Genomic DNA, 13,261 nt, shown 5'->3' on the forward strand with positions numbered 1-13,261 from the left:
AATTTTTAATTAGAAAACTTTAACGTAAATTGATTGAATAATTCGTGAAAAATGAAAATTTAAAAAATTTATCATTTTTTGTGATGAAATTAATAATTAATTTAAATTGATTTTTTTTTTTGCATCGTATAAGTTATTTGTACAAAAATGATTACACGTAAAAAATACTTTTCATAATTACTTATTATTTTTTGTTAAAAATTTATTATGAATAATTATTTATTATTTATATTATTAAACATAATGACTTATTATTAATTACTATATTAGTAACTATATATCATGTATTTTTAATTAATTACGTAATTATTTATTATTATTTTATTTTTCAAAATTTGCTAATTTTTGAATATTTTTGAAGTGTTAGATAGGTCAATTTTACACCAATTTAATGTACCTAATTTTTAATTATAAAACTTTTAAGTAAATCGATCTAATAATTCTTGAAAAATGACAATTTAAAAAACGCGCATTTTTTGGAGATGGCAAAATAAGCAAAAAGCGAACTTAGGGAACCAAACACTTATCAGCTCTTCTACTTTGCTTAAAATCATATCAGTTTCAACTTAATAACAGTCTTTGTTGGTCAATTTTTAAAGATTCAAAAGTTAAATTTCGTAATAATTGTTTTAAGCTGTTTAGTCTAATAGTTGTCTCTGTTCTGAGTTACGGGTCAATGGTCTATTCAATAGGTAAATAAATTAGACCGCATTCAATATTGTTTTCTTAAAAAGTTTTTTAACCTTTATAAATACGCTTCTGCGTTTATTCTTAAATTGAAGATTTGTTAACATTATCTTACAATAACATTAAACATCAAGTTTTGGATTCTGGTTTTAAAAAATGTCTGACTGTAGGCAAACTAAAATTGAGTGCAAACATTTTTTTAATATTTTTTCTGGTCTAAAGAAATTTAACTTGTGCATGGGTAATCATTTATCGATAAATCAGGTTCATATTTTTGTTCTTGTTTGTTTGGCTTTCTCAAGACTCTGATCTGCAGGGACCGTGAAACGGGGGGGGGGGGGGCTTTAGCTCTCTCACATTTTATAAATAAAGGAATACAGCCCCTCTTACGATTAAAATTTTTCTCTCAATATTTAAGTAAATAAATTTACAATAAATAAACAGATAATTTTTTGTGTCAAAATCTTAATCAATTTGCTAGGCGAAAAAGCAAACAGTGTCTTGTTATACATTGAGGATGATGATCTAAGAAACTATCAAAAATTAAAAGCTTTAACGTTGCGTGATTGTGGCTGGGTGGCGCTGTTAGTTTGTCGTCGGCCTTCTGAGCCCAAGTCTGCGGGTTCGATCCCCGGCCCAGACAACGGATTTTCGGGATGCAGAAAATCCTCAGCGGCCATGTCGTATGATTATGCATCCAAAGAATCCAAATAGAGTCTCGGTGCTGCCATCTAGCGTGGCAGAAACTAGACGTCCAAATTAACATGACCAACGGTATCTCACCCCAGGGCTAAAGAGAATAGAAGGGCTGGTTCACTCCTTTGAAGTAACTCTCGCCGCGCCAAGCCTCCGATTTTCTCTAGTGACGTCACTTTGGCGCAAAGCTCGGACTCTTACTTCAAGAACGGAGCTTTCAGCCTTACTAGCTCTAACTGGTATTGGATCATTTCTAAGACATTCTAAGATATTCTAAGACATTTGTTATTTTCTATAATGACTTTCCTCAGTTTTTGCAGTGAATTTACAAAAATTTAAAACTATTATCGAAATGCCAGTTTGCGCGATTGCAACTTTCAAAAATTCTGATACAAAAACAAAAGGAAAAAATATTATTTTCCGCGTGTTCCCTAAAGTAAATGAACAGCTATGTAAAGAATGGATTCCGAAATGACACAGTTAATATAAAACAGCAATACGTTTATTCTGTCGTTAAAAACTTTTATAAAAAATTCATTATCTAAATAGAAACCGCCTCGTTACTTCGAAAAGAAAGGCAGGTGAAAAGAATTAATAAAATGGATAAAGTCAAAGAAAATTAAAATGTAAATGAAAAGTATAAATAAAATATATAGTATATAGTTGAAATTCTCCTAATTTCATAACATATTTTTTAATGTAGTTATTCTAAATATTTATGATTTTTTCAAAAATTATATTCTCTTCAATTTAAACATCTATAAATTATATCATCGTAAATTTAAATATCTATAAACAATTGTAAAATTTCTAATGTCCTTATGAACCTAAATTATTATTTTGTTTCAGTAATTAGTGTTTAAGGTTTATGTTTCCTAATGATTAAGTATGAACAAATTGCTATTAACGACATATTTTAAAATCAGGGATTCTAAATTTAACTCAACTTATCTATATAAAAGAATATGTAGATAAAAAAAGTGTCAGTATATGCTTTCATTTTTCTTAAAAATTAAAGTTAAAACCGAACTTTTTAAAATAAAGTATCAACCAACTCGCCAACTAGTAAAACATTTTTATAAGTTTAACATGGTATTTTTTTTAATGTAATAACCGAGAAAAAAATTTTTTGAACTATGTTTATGAACGGAAATAATGTGTTAATTGCGTAAAGTTTGAAAGCTAATAACCAGAAAAAGTCTAACTTATTTTTACAAAGAGAAAGATGCAAAGTTATCATATCTTTGCTTGCGATCTCCGAGATCTGTGGGCACAGTGACGTCATGAGGAGGGAAATCGTAGCTTCAGCTCTAAGAGCGGAGTGAACTAGCCCTTCTATTCTCTTAAGCCCTGATCTCACCCATTGTGATGGTCCTGAAAGAGTGGATACCTCCTCTGGAGAACGCACTAGGTCTGCTCATCGGCAAGACCGATTGTGCAGCTCATTGGAAATAAAAAACTTTGCGTGATTTTCAACAAACTCCCTAAGAATGTTTAAACATCTTTAAAAATGCATTTAAATCTTTATGTAACTTAATCGTATCTGATAAATATCTGAGACATTAAATAAAGAGATGTAATACATGTTTATATACATAGGGAGAGAGCCTCCCGAACACTTGAGATACATCCACGGCCACTGCTGATCTGGCTTAGAATTTTTTATCTAGAATTTTATTGAGCAGTTACAGCGCTCTGTTATAAATAAAATAATATTAAAGGCTTATTGTATTTTTTTACTATTTTTCAACGCAACGAGATAGCGTACCTTATCCTACGGCATTTTAACATTTCCATTAATAATCATTAGTTCCGAAATTGTGATAGGTGTTCTTTTGAAAAAAGTAAAATTTAAGAATTAAATTTTTCGTGAACTCCAAACAACATTAAGAGTTTTGTTTTCAAATTTAAATTGTCTACTACTTTTAAATTTTTATAGAACAGCTTGATTAAAATACAATAATTAGTACATCCAAACTTGATTCATCTTAAAAAGAAATTAGAACAAATTATTCTCACTACAAGCATATAAAACTGAAATCTTTCATTGAAGATTATATTCTTCATTCACAATTAAAAATATTTATTCCAATTTCGATTGAGTTAAGATTATTTAGTTTTTAAAGGTAGTTATCTTTAAATAAACACAGTATTTTTCGAATATTCGTAAATATCTCATATCGTAACGAATACTTAAAATATATAACTATCCATAAAAAAAAAACAATTTCAACCACTTTTAAACATATAATTATCTGAAATTTTTTTTCAACAGTAATAAAATTCATGAAATCCTTCCATGAAATGATGTTTATTTTTACACGAGACCTGTAATTTCAGGAAGCAGTTCCTCCTTTTCTTCTTATTTTCCCCTTTTAGAATTTTGAACTTTCACTATTGTTGCTTTTTATTATAAAGTATTAGAATATTTTTATGAGAGATGTCAGTTATTTGTTTCTCAACTGTTTATGTGAAAGTGTTTTGTATTTGTATTATTTTCAATGTTTGCAAATGGGCTTCGACTTGAAATAAATACATTTCTTTTAAAAGTTTATATTTTAACAGTCTTATCCATTTCTATTTTTTTCATACAAATTTCTTTCGAATATTAACCTCACTATGTCTTGTTATTATAGGACTAGGTCTATGAAATTGGTAGAGTTAAAAACTACATCAAAGTCAATGACTCACAAACGCATTTTTTTTTTTTTGCATTTTCTTTTGTGATTCGATTTTGTCAAGATAAGATGTCATATCAGCGAGGATCACGGGAGGGAAAGGCATTTTTTCCTTCTTGCCGTATAAATACGTCCTTGGCGGAACATTCTCTGAAATTACTAAAGACGCTCTCTTTCGATATCTGCAATGATTTCCATCTTGTTGTATAAATACGTGCTTGGCATAACATTCTCCGAAATTACTAAAGACGCTCTCTTTCGATATCTGCAATGTTTTCCATCTTGTTGTATAAATACGTCCTTGGCGGAACATTCTCTGAAATTACTAAAGACGCTCTCTTTCGATATCTGCAATGTTTTCCATCTTGTTGTATAAATACGTCCTTGGCGGAACATTCTCTGAAATTACTAAAGGCGCTCTCTTTCGATATCTGCAATGTTTTCCATCTTGTTGTATAAATACGTCCTTGGCATAACATTCTCCGAAATTACTAAAGACGCTCTCCTTCGATATCTACAATGCTTTCCATCTTGTTGTATAAATACGTTCTTGGCATGACATTCTCCGAAATTACTGAACACGCTCTCTTTCGATATCTGCAATGTTTTCCATCTTGTTGTATAAATACGTACTTGGCGGAACATTCTCTGAAATTACTAAAGACGCTCTCTTTCGATATCTGCATTGTTTTCCATCTTGTTGTATAAATACGTTCTTGGCATAACATTCTCCGAAATTACTAAAGACGCTCTCCTTCGATATCTACAATGTTTTCCATCTTGTTGTATAAATACTTTCTTGGCATAACGTTCTCCGAAATTACCAAAGACGCTCTCCTTCGATATCTGCAATGTTTTCCATCTTGTTGTATAAATACGTTCTTGGCATAACATTTTCCGAAATTACTAAAGACGCTCTCTTTCGATATCTGCAATGCTTTCCATCTTGTTGTATAAATACGTCCTTGGCGGAACATTCTCTGAAATTACTAAAGACGCTCTCTTTCGATATCTGCAATGTTTTCCATCTTGTTGTATAAATACGTCCTTGGCGGAACATTCTCCGAAATTACTAAAGACGCTCTCCTTCGATATCTACAACGTTTTCCATTACAACCTGTGTAGATTTGTCAAGGAATGCTGATAGGAACAGATCAACGCTTTAGTCAAAACTAACACTGAGAATGCTTAGAAAAGACGGAAACGGCGGTATGTTTTGAAAGATGCCTGCTATTTCTATTTACAGTGTTCCACATTACTACCAGAATAGATTCACCAGGGAAAAAGGATAGAAGCAGATCAACTTCTTTGTCAAAGCTTGCACTTCGAATGTTTTAAAACGACATAATGAGCATCGTGATTTGGATAGAGAATGTCTCCTGTTCTTCACTGACAGCAATGTGAATTTGAGCAGCTTCTCAATTTTCCAGAATCCGATTTAGTTTCAATTAAATCAGTAAGTGTTATTTCTACTAATCTCGATTCTGTAAAACCAACAACATCCTCCGAAATGAAATCATGCACTCAGATTCTAGTATTAATCGAATCTCCGTTGAAGAAATGCAAGAATTTTTTTAAAAAAAAGAAATAGCCTTGGAAATCTATAAAAACTACTCCTGAAATCGTTCAGACCACAGAACAGTTAGTAGAGTTGTTATAGTTCATTTACGTAGCACTAGAGCTGCACAATGGTCTGTTGGCGATGGTCTGGGAAACATCCCTCAGGATGATCCGAAGACACGCCATCACAACTTTGATCCTGTGCAGAGGGGATGGCACCCCCGCTTCGGTAGTCCGACGACCTACAAGCGAAGTTGAGCACTTTACGGTAGAACAGTTCAACGAGGACCAATACCTCACACCCTCGGTCCCTAGGCAGACTAATCCAAGTGGTCACCTATCCGCATACTGACCGAAACCAGTGATGCTTGACTTTGGTGATCTGCTGGGAATCGTGTCTTAACCATCAGTCCACTGCGGGAGAACAGTGAGTAGAGAAAGGCCATCTTAAGGGTCATGGAAATTCCGATTCTGAGGAGATTTCTTCAGAAGGAAAAAATTAAAGGCATGAAACTACTAATACCCGCAGTAAAATGCAAAAAAGTTCTTCTAAGAGGCATTCCTGCAGATGCAGAAACTGACAACATTTTTGAACATCTTGCTATAATTTATATAGAAGCTTTGAAATTTGTGCATTTCAAGAAGTGGGTGTGGGAAAAGCTATCAGAATCCTGTCTCTGTTCCTGGTCTTTCAGAATCCTCTCTCTGTTCCTGGTCTTACCCACAGATATTGCCGCTCACTCAGAATTTTTCCCGATCTCACATTTCAAAGTTCATAAAGTTCGTTTTGAGCGATTATTGAAGAGAGAAATGTTTTAGTTGCGAAGGCGTTGGCAACGACCACATGCAGAGAACTTGTAACGAACCACTTTGATGTGTTAAGTGTGCTGACCATCCCTGAAACTGAGACAAAACACCGGTAATAGAACTATACTTTAATAATAGATCATTTTCGGGAGATATAAATCTATTCGTAACAATAAACAATTCGTGCTATTATTTTTTCGCGGGGAAGAAGCAATTCAATATATAAATTGTATCCGTTAAAAAATTTGATAGTTATGGATATTTTATTATTCCCGAAAAAAAGCTAAAAATGAAATTTATTTGTTACCAGTTTTTACTCTTTTCCATCTTGATATATACGAACGTTCAACCCTAGTGCTGCCAGGTTCTCGCTATTCCTATCCTATCCTATCCTAGTGCTGACAGCCACTACCATCACCCCCTGCATCAAAAAGCCTCCACACGGTCTTTCATAAGTAGTCCGCGCAGACTACTTAAAAAGTGAACCAGTTGTGCGCATGAATCCAAAACCTTTTATAAAAGTATTTGAGAGAAATTCATTATATATATTTGAGAATGGAATCTGTAGTGGTTGACAAGTGAATAAGGCGAACCAATAATATTCATAAATAAAACAAATTTTTGTCATATACTTGCTACCACTTTCTTATTTTAACTAGATTTTGAATTAAGTGACTCGTTCGGAAAGTGGATATCCTTCTAAGTGGTCTAATCGGACTACATATAAAAGACCGTGTGGAGGCTTTTAGTTATAGGAGGCGTTGCCACTACCAGGCGCGAGTGGTAATTACCAGGTAGGCCACACTTACTTACGCGCATCCTCACATTCCTTTAACTCGACCCTTTTGTATGTATTCCCAAACTGTAAATACTGTAAATATTCATTAGTATTTATTTTCCTATTATACTTTAATTTTACCTTTTTTTATGTACTTTTTATTACTTGTAATTTTGTTATTACCTAATAATGGCAAAGTGCCATTTTTTTTTCTCTCTCTCAAGAACTCAATTTCGCTCTCCAAACTTTATTTTTGTCAAGCATGTTTCTTAATCTAATTGCAGGATGAATGGTAAAAGGGCCGTAAGGCCTCAGATGCCCAGTTCCACTACAACGAACGTGCTGACGGCCACTTCACCATTAAATGTACAAAGCGTAAAACCACTCATCAGCTTTGCTGCAATCGCGGGTTAGAATATTTTTGCAAATTTTCCAGGATGAGCTCCGGCACTTCTGGGAGGAGCTATTGCAAATGGAATATTGAAGTCAAAATCATCTGAAGGCAAACTTAAGGCTTTAATTCGAGACTGTTGTTGTTGTTAATTTACGTCGCACTAGAGCTGCACAATGGGCTATTGGCGACGGTCTGGGAAACATCCCAGAGGATGATCCGAAGACATGCCATCACAATTTTGATCCTCTGCGGAGGGGATGGCACCCCCGCTTCGGTAGCCCGACGACCTGCGCGCGAAGTCGGGCACTTTACGGTAGCACAGTTTAACGAGGACCAATACCGCACACCCTCGGTCCCTACGTGAAACTGATCCAAGTGGTCACCCACCCGCACACTGACCGCAGTCAGTGATGCTTGACTTCGGTGATCTGCTGGGAACCGTGTTTAATTCGAGAGTGAAGAGCCTTTGGAAAAACAAGGAATTGAATTAGATCTAGCCATCGCCTCCCCTTCAACGTTATATTCGTAACTCCAATCACGAGGAATCTTATATTCTAATTCCATATCCCTTGAAGTGCTGCTGTACGTCAAGTATGCCAGTTGTCTCCTGTGGCATTATTTCAAAGAAAGCTATTGGAATTTTTCGTAGACTGAATGATGTGAAAAAATACCACTAGATGTTTCAGTCTGGATAGTAGTTAAATGATATGAATCGAGTTTTAAAATATTTAATACTAATTAGTCTACATTAAGGTGACCAGATTTATACATGGAAAATATTAATTTATCAGTGCAACTGAGATATTTTTTTAAAATTAACAACTAATATCAGGTGCGGAACCATTTTTATCAAATTTGATTTCATTACTAAGCAGTTCTAAATTATCATATAATATTCCGTATTTGAACACACGCAAAATGAACGAGTACATGATAATTAAAATTTGTTTTAATTTTTTGCTCAAATTATTTAGACGAGTATGGCGTTTTCTATTGTTTGACTTAGCATGGTGTTTCTTTTGCTTTTCTTTTGTACTTTAAGAAAGAAAAAAACTACCTGGTTTAAAAAAACCATAAACATTTCTTATTTTTTTGAAATTTCGAAAAAAAAAAAAAATTAAAAAAAGATTATCTGTTTTCGGAGACATTTCAGCTTATTTGAGGACTAATGTTAAAATCCATAAAGTTTTCTGTTCTCAAAGATTTTGAATGTTTTTGAGGACAAACTAGGAAATTCGGGTATTGTCCTCAAGATTTGAGGACGTCTGGTCTCCTCAGTTTAAACTGTTGATTGAGACCAGCTAAATGATGGCTTTATTCAAAAAAAGTGATGTCACTTTTACCTATTGTAGGCTATTGTAGCGCAGACGTAAAATTTTGTAGTGATGAAAAAAGTAATTTTTATAAAAAGCATTAAACATTATTTGGACTTAAAATCAAATTCGATATTTTCTTGTGCTGACTATTAATTGAGTTTTAAAGCATAAAAGTTGTAGTATACCGGATCAAATAATAGATATTTGTATTATTAAACTGGAGAGCTTGAGATTCAACGGTTAATAAAACGAGTGCACCTACTTAAAGGTTACTAGTCCTATTTCAATCAGGGTGTCAACAACTAAGTATAATTTAAATTACAATAGAGAAAGATTGAGGGAAATTTTTTTTTAATTCTTACCTATCAAACTATTTTTATAAATTGAAAGAAATATTTTTTTTTCGAATGGCAGGCACTGGACTTAATTCGTTTCGCCTTAGAAGATGCCAGAGTTGTTACTCATTTCGCGTTACATTGTGGGCACCTGTGAACCAAAATCACGGAGGCGAGTATCATTGCCCACGACACACTGTCACAAACCCGTTCATAGTGTGGGCCACATTCACTCATTACACACAACAGAGGACAACACAAGAGAGAGAAACATCCATGCCCAGAGCGGGATTCGAACCCGCGGCCATTGGCTTCGCAGTCAGGCGCACTAACCGCTCGACCACCTGGCCGGCTTGAAAGAAATATATCTAGTTGTCAAAACTTCTCCCCTTATTCTGAAAATTGAAGTGAAATCGAAACCTATAAAATTTCAATCAGCAGTATTAAGTCTTCCGATTAAGGTTTTATTAAAAGCAATAAATTCATTACATCATTCATATTATGATTTGCCTGAAACAATATTATGATAAATCATTTTGAATATCATGATATTTCCTGAAATCTTCACTACCTGAATACCTATATTTTATTTCATAACAGTCGTTTAAGTTTACGACTACTAATGTTCAACTCCGTAGCCTTGTAATTTTGAACCCAATCCAAAAGACAAGGAAACTCTTGGGTTAAGAATTGGAAGAAATTTTGCCTTCGCGGAGGACTTTTTTTGATGACACTAAACCGCATTTGCGTTTCATAGAGAGGAAAACTACGAAAGCCTTCCCCGGTCAGCTTCACGGCAAGGGGACGCTTACCCATGATCCATCTACCACTGATGATATTTCACATCAGCACTGTGGTCGGTGCTAGCCGGATGCGGAATTCGTATCGACCAGCCATCGCTGGGATTTGAAACCGGTTCACCTCATTGGAAGGCGAACGCTCTATCCCCTGAGCCATCACGGCTCTGAATACCTATATTAATTGAACCTAAATCACCTGAATTATAACCTGAATGTTATTAACCATTTTGACAGTGTAAAATATCACTTCTATACCGCTTTGTTCACTGTAAAAAAATTATTATTATTTTATTATTATTATTATTATTATCGAGCTATAGACATTCTTTATTCGTGAAATAAATTTGGAATGAAGGTGTCTTCAGTAAATTTTTTTTTGTTTGGTTCAGTAAACGTTGAGGACGATGTGTTATTTTTTCATATAACTCAGAGTTATATGAAAAAAGAGTTATATAATCCCTTTTGTACTAAAAAAAAAAAAAAAACTTTAGAAATTAAATTTTTTACTAAATATAATTATATATAAATATTAAAATTTCAAGAGTGGTTTATATCATATGCTGTAATGTTGACCTTTTTTTTTATCGTTACGATCCCTTATTTGCAAGTTTGAGGTTCATTACAAGGGTGGCTTATAAGACATTATCAAAGTGAAGAACCGTCACAACGATACGTCCAGTGTTACGGCGGACTTAACCCACTACCAGCACGCTACAGAGCGTTTGTCCTATCAGCGAGGCCATTCAACCAGGGAGCTCTTATATCAAGCAATTTGGACTAAATGCAGTTAACGAAATTACTGTTTGTAAGGCTTCACAAATTTTCCAATATTTGAGGTTTCAGTGAAATAATTTTTCAAGTGACAGTGAGCTAGCTATACGCAGATTTTTTCGAAGCAGATAGAATTTAAAAGCATCACTATTTAGCTATCTTATCTTAAACTGATCAGTTTTCTCAGAGAAGAAAAAAAAGATTAATAGTAACAAGCAAGTATTTGCGAAAAGACAATCAGATCTTCCAATTTTCTTCTTAAATATAAATAATTTGTAATGTAAGTCATAGTGGTAGTTACGATTAAATAAATAAAAAGGATTTGAGGTTTTACAGCTACTAAAATTTTTAGTCGCCCGTGGCAGCCCTGCTATCGGTATCTAGGGTAAAGTATTAATATTCTATTAAATTAGAAGAATTTTCTTCGCCATTAAACATAATTAGTTTAAAACGATACAAATGCTTAAGTTACAATATTTTTTTTTAAAAAAATGTTTATTTCAAAAAATTCCGTTTTAGTTCCTTACTTCTAAAAAAATACTCCACAACAGCTTCAAATATCTGCAAGTCTCATCCTTGTTTTTGACGAAGTTAAGTAATAATTAGTTTAGATAGAACACGAAGCAAAAGATTAATTATTGTTTACATCCTCTTTTATTGCTGGATGAAAACATATTTAGAAAGCAAACGTGTAGAAATTTAAAGTATATGCAAATTGAGTCTTAATTGAATTTCCGTATGAATTGACCTTTGCACTTTGAAAATTTGAAGTTAGCTATGTAATAAGCGGATCTGAACGGCTTGTTTGTTTAAAATGGTTTCAAATAATTCCAACCGCTCTGAAATTACTCATTTTACCATGAATTATCATACTAATAAAAGAACACCTATTTATTATAAAGCCATTGAGCTATAAATTAACCGTTGTTATGGATATAAATTATTTGAATGCATGTAGGGAATTTGTTATCTAGATTTGATTGTTATTTTTTTTTAAATAAAAAAATTGTTTATAGATGGCAAAAAATTTGTTTTAACGCTTGTGAAAAGGTTCTTTTTTCGTGTTTGCGTTTTGATATCTTTTTTTTCTTTTCTTAAATAGAATTTTTTAAAAACTGAAAAAATTTCTTAGTTTTAAATTATATAGCTAAGTACAAACACACTACGAATAGTTGTTGAATAAAGGTTGTAGGTTTTTTTTTTTATCTTTTGTGGTTTTGTTTTATTTATTTCTGCTTTCTAGATAATTTCAAGTATAATAATTTTTGTTAATAAATGTGTTAAACATTTACAGATCGAGACTTTAATGAGATTCCTAGTATATATTTAACTGATTTTTGTTAGTTTTTTAGGCTCAAGTTATTACATGCATCCAAATTTTCGTTCTCTCCGTAAATGTAAAAAATAAATAAAATCTATTAATCTAAAAATGAATGTCCATCTATGTGTGGGTGTGTGTCCTTTATAGACTACTAAACCATCAAACCGGAAGAGATGGAATTTAGTATACGAATAGTTAGAAGCACGACTAAGTAAGTAACTGTCGACACGAAGCACTAGAACTGTCGACATTAGAACATTCTACTACGAACAATTCGAGTGGGATGAGCTGGAAACGAAATGGAATTTTCTGATTGGTTAACCTTTAGCCATTGTTTTAAATTTAAATATAGGTGACTCAACTTTTCACATATTTTAAAGATGACATCAGCGATAATTGCAAGCTTATAACTCTATTTGATCAAAACAATTTGACGAGGTCTGGTACTTACTTTGCATCATCACAATATGTTTGTTACTTTTTTTCAATGTTTTTTATTTTTTTATTTTTTATTTTATTGATATCTCGTCTATCATGTTTGAACACTCAAAACACACTATCGATCAACAACTTACCAAGTATCGCCTTCTTAAATCAGTACCAAATTTTTCAAAAATCCTTTGCTAGCACGCACTTTAAGCCTTGCCCCATTTTGTAAGAACTCTTCCACCAGTAATCGCACGAAACGTATCTTCAGGCTAATGAATCGTGAAATCATTGATAGTATAATTTTACTGGTGTCTATCTACTAAACTGCATCGGAAGTTACTTATGACTTCACCTTTTTGAACTGCTACAACCACTTTGGGACAAAATGTTCGACGTAAATGTGGCAACGAAAATGGGAAGTGGGGAGTAAAAATTTGAATGAGTGGTGACAAAATGTTTTATAAGGTTATCGTAAATTTCACTAAATTTAAAAATGAGTCAATTTTAGGAAAGTTAGGAAATTTCAGTCAGTTTAGGAAATTTCAGTTTAATAGCTGAAACGCATACATCTAATTCGGAAACAATTTTGGTCGATAATAATTATTCTAAACTTGTTTTCCTTGTTGTTTCTAATAACACTTGCCAATATTAGCAGGCCTGCTTGGTGAAACCAAACGAATTTAAGGCAG

This window comes from Parasteatoda tepidariorum, chromosome 5, assembly GCF_982258835.1.
Source record: "Parasteatoda tepidariorum strain Cologne lab strain chromosome 5, Ptep-v5.0, whole genome shotgun sequence".
NCBI lineage: Eukaryota > Metazoa > Arthropoda > Arachnida > Araneae > Theridiidae > Parasteatoda > Parasteatoda tepidariorum.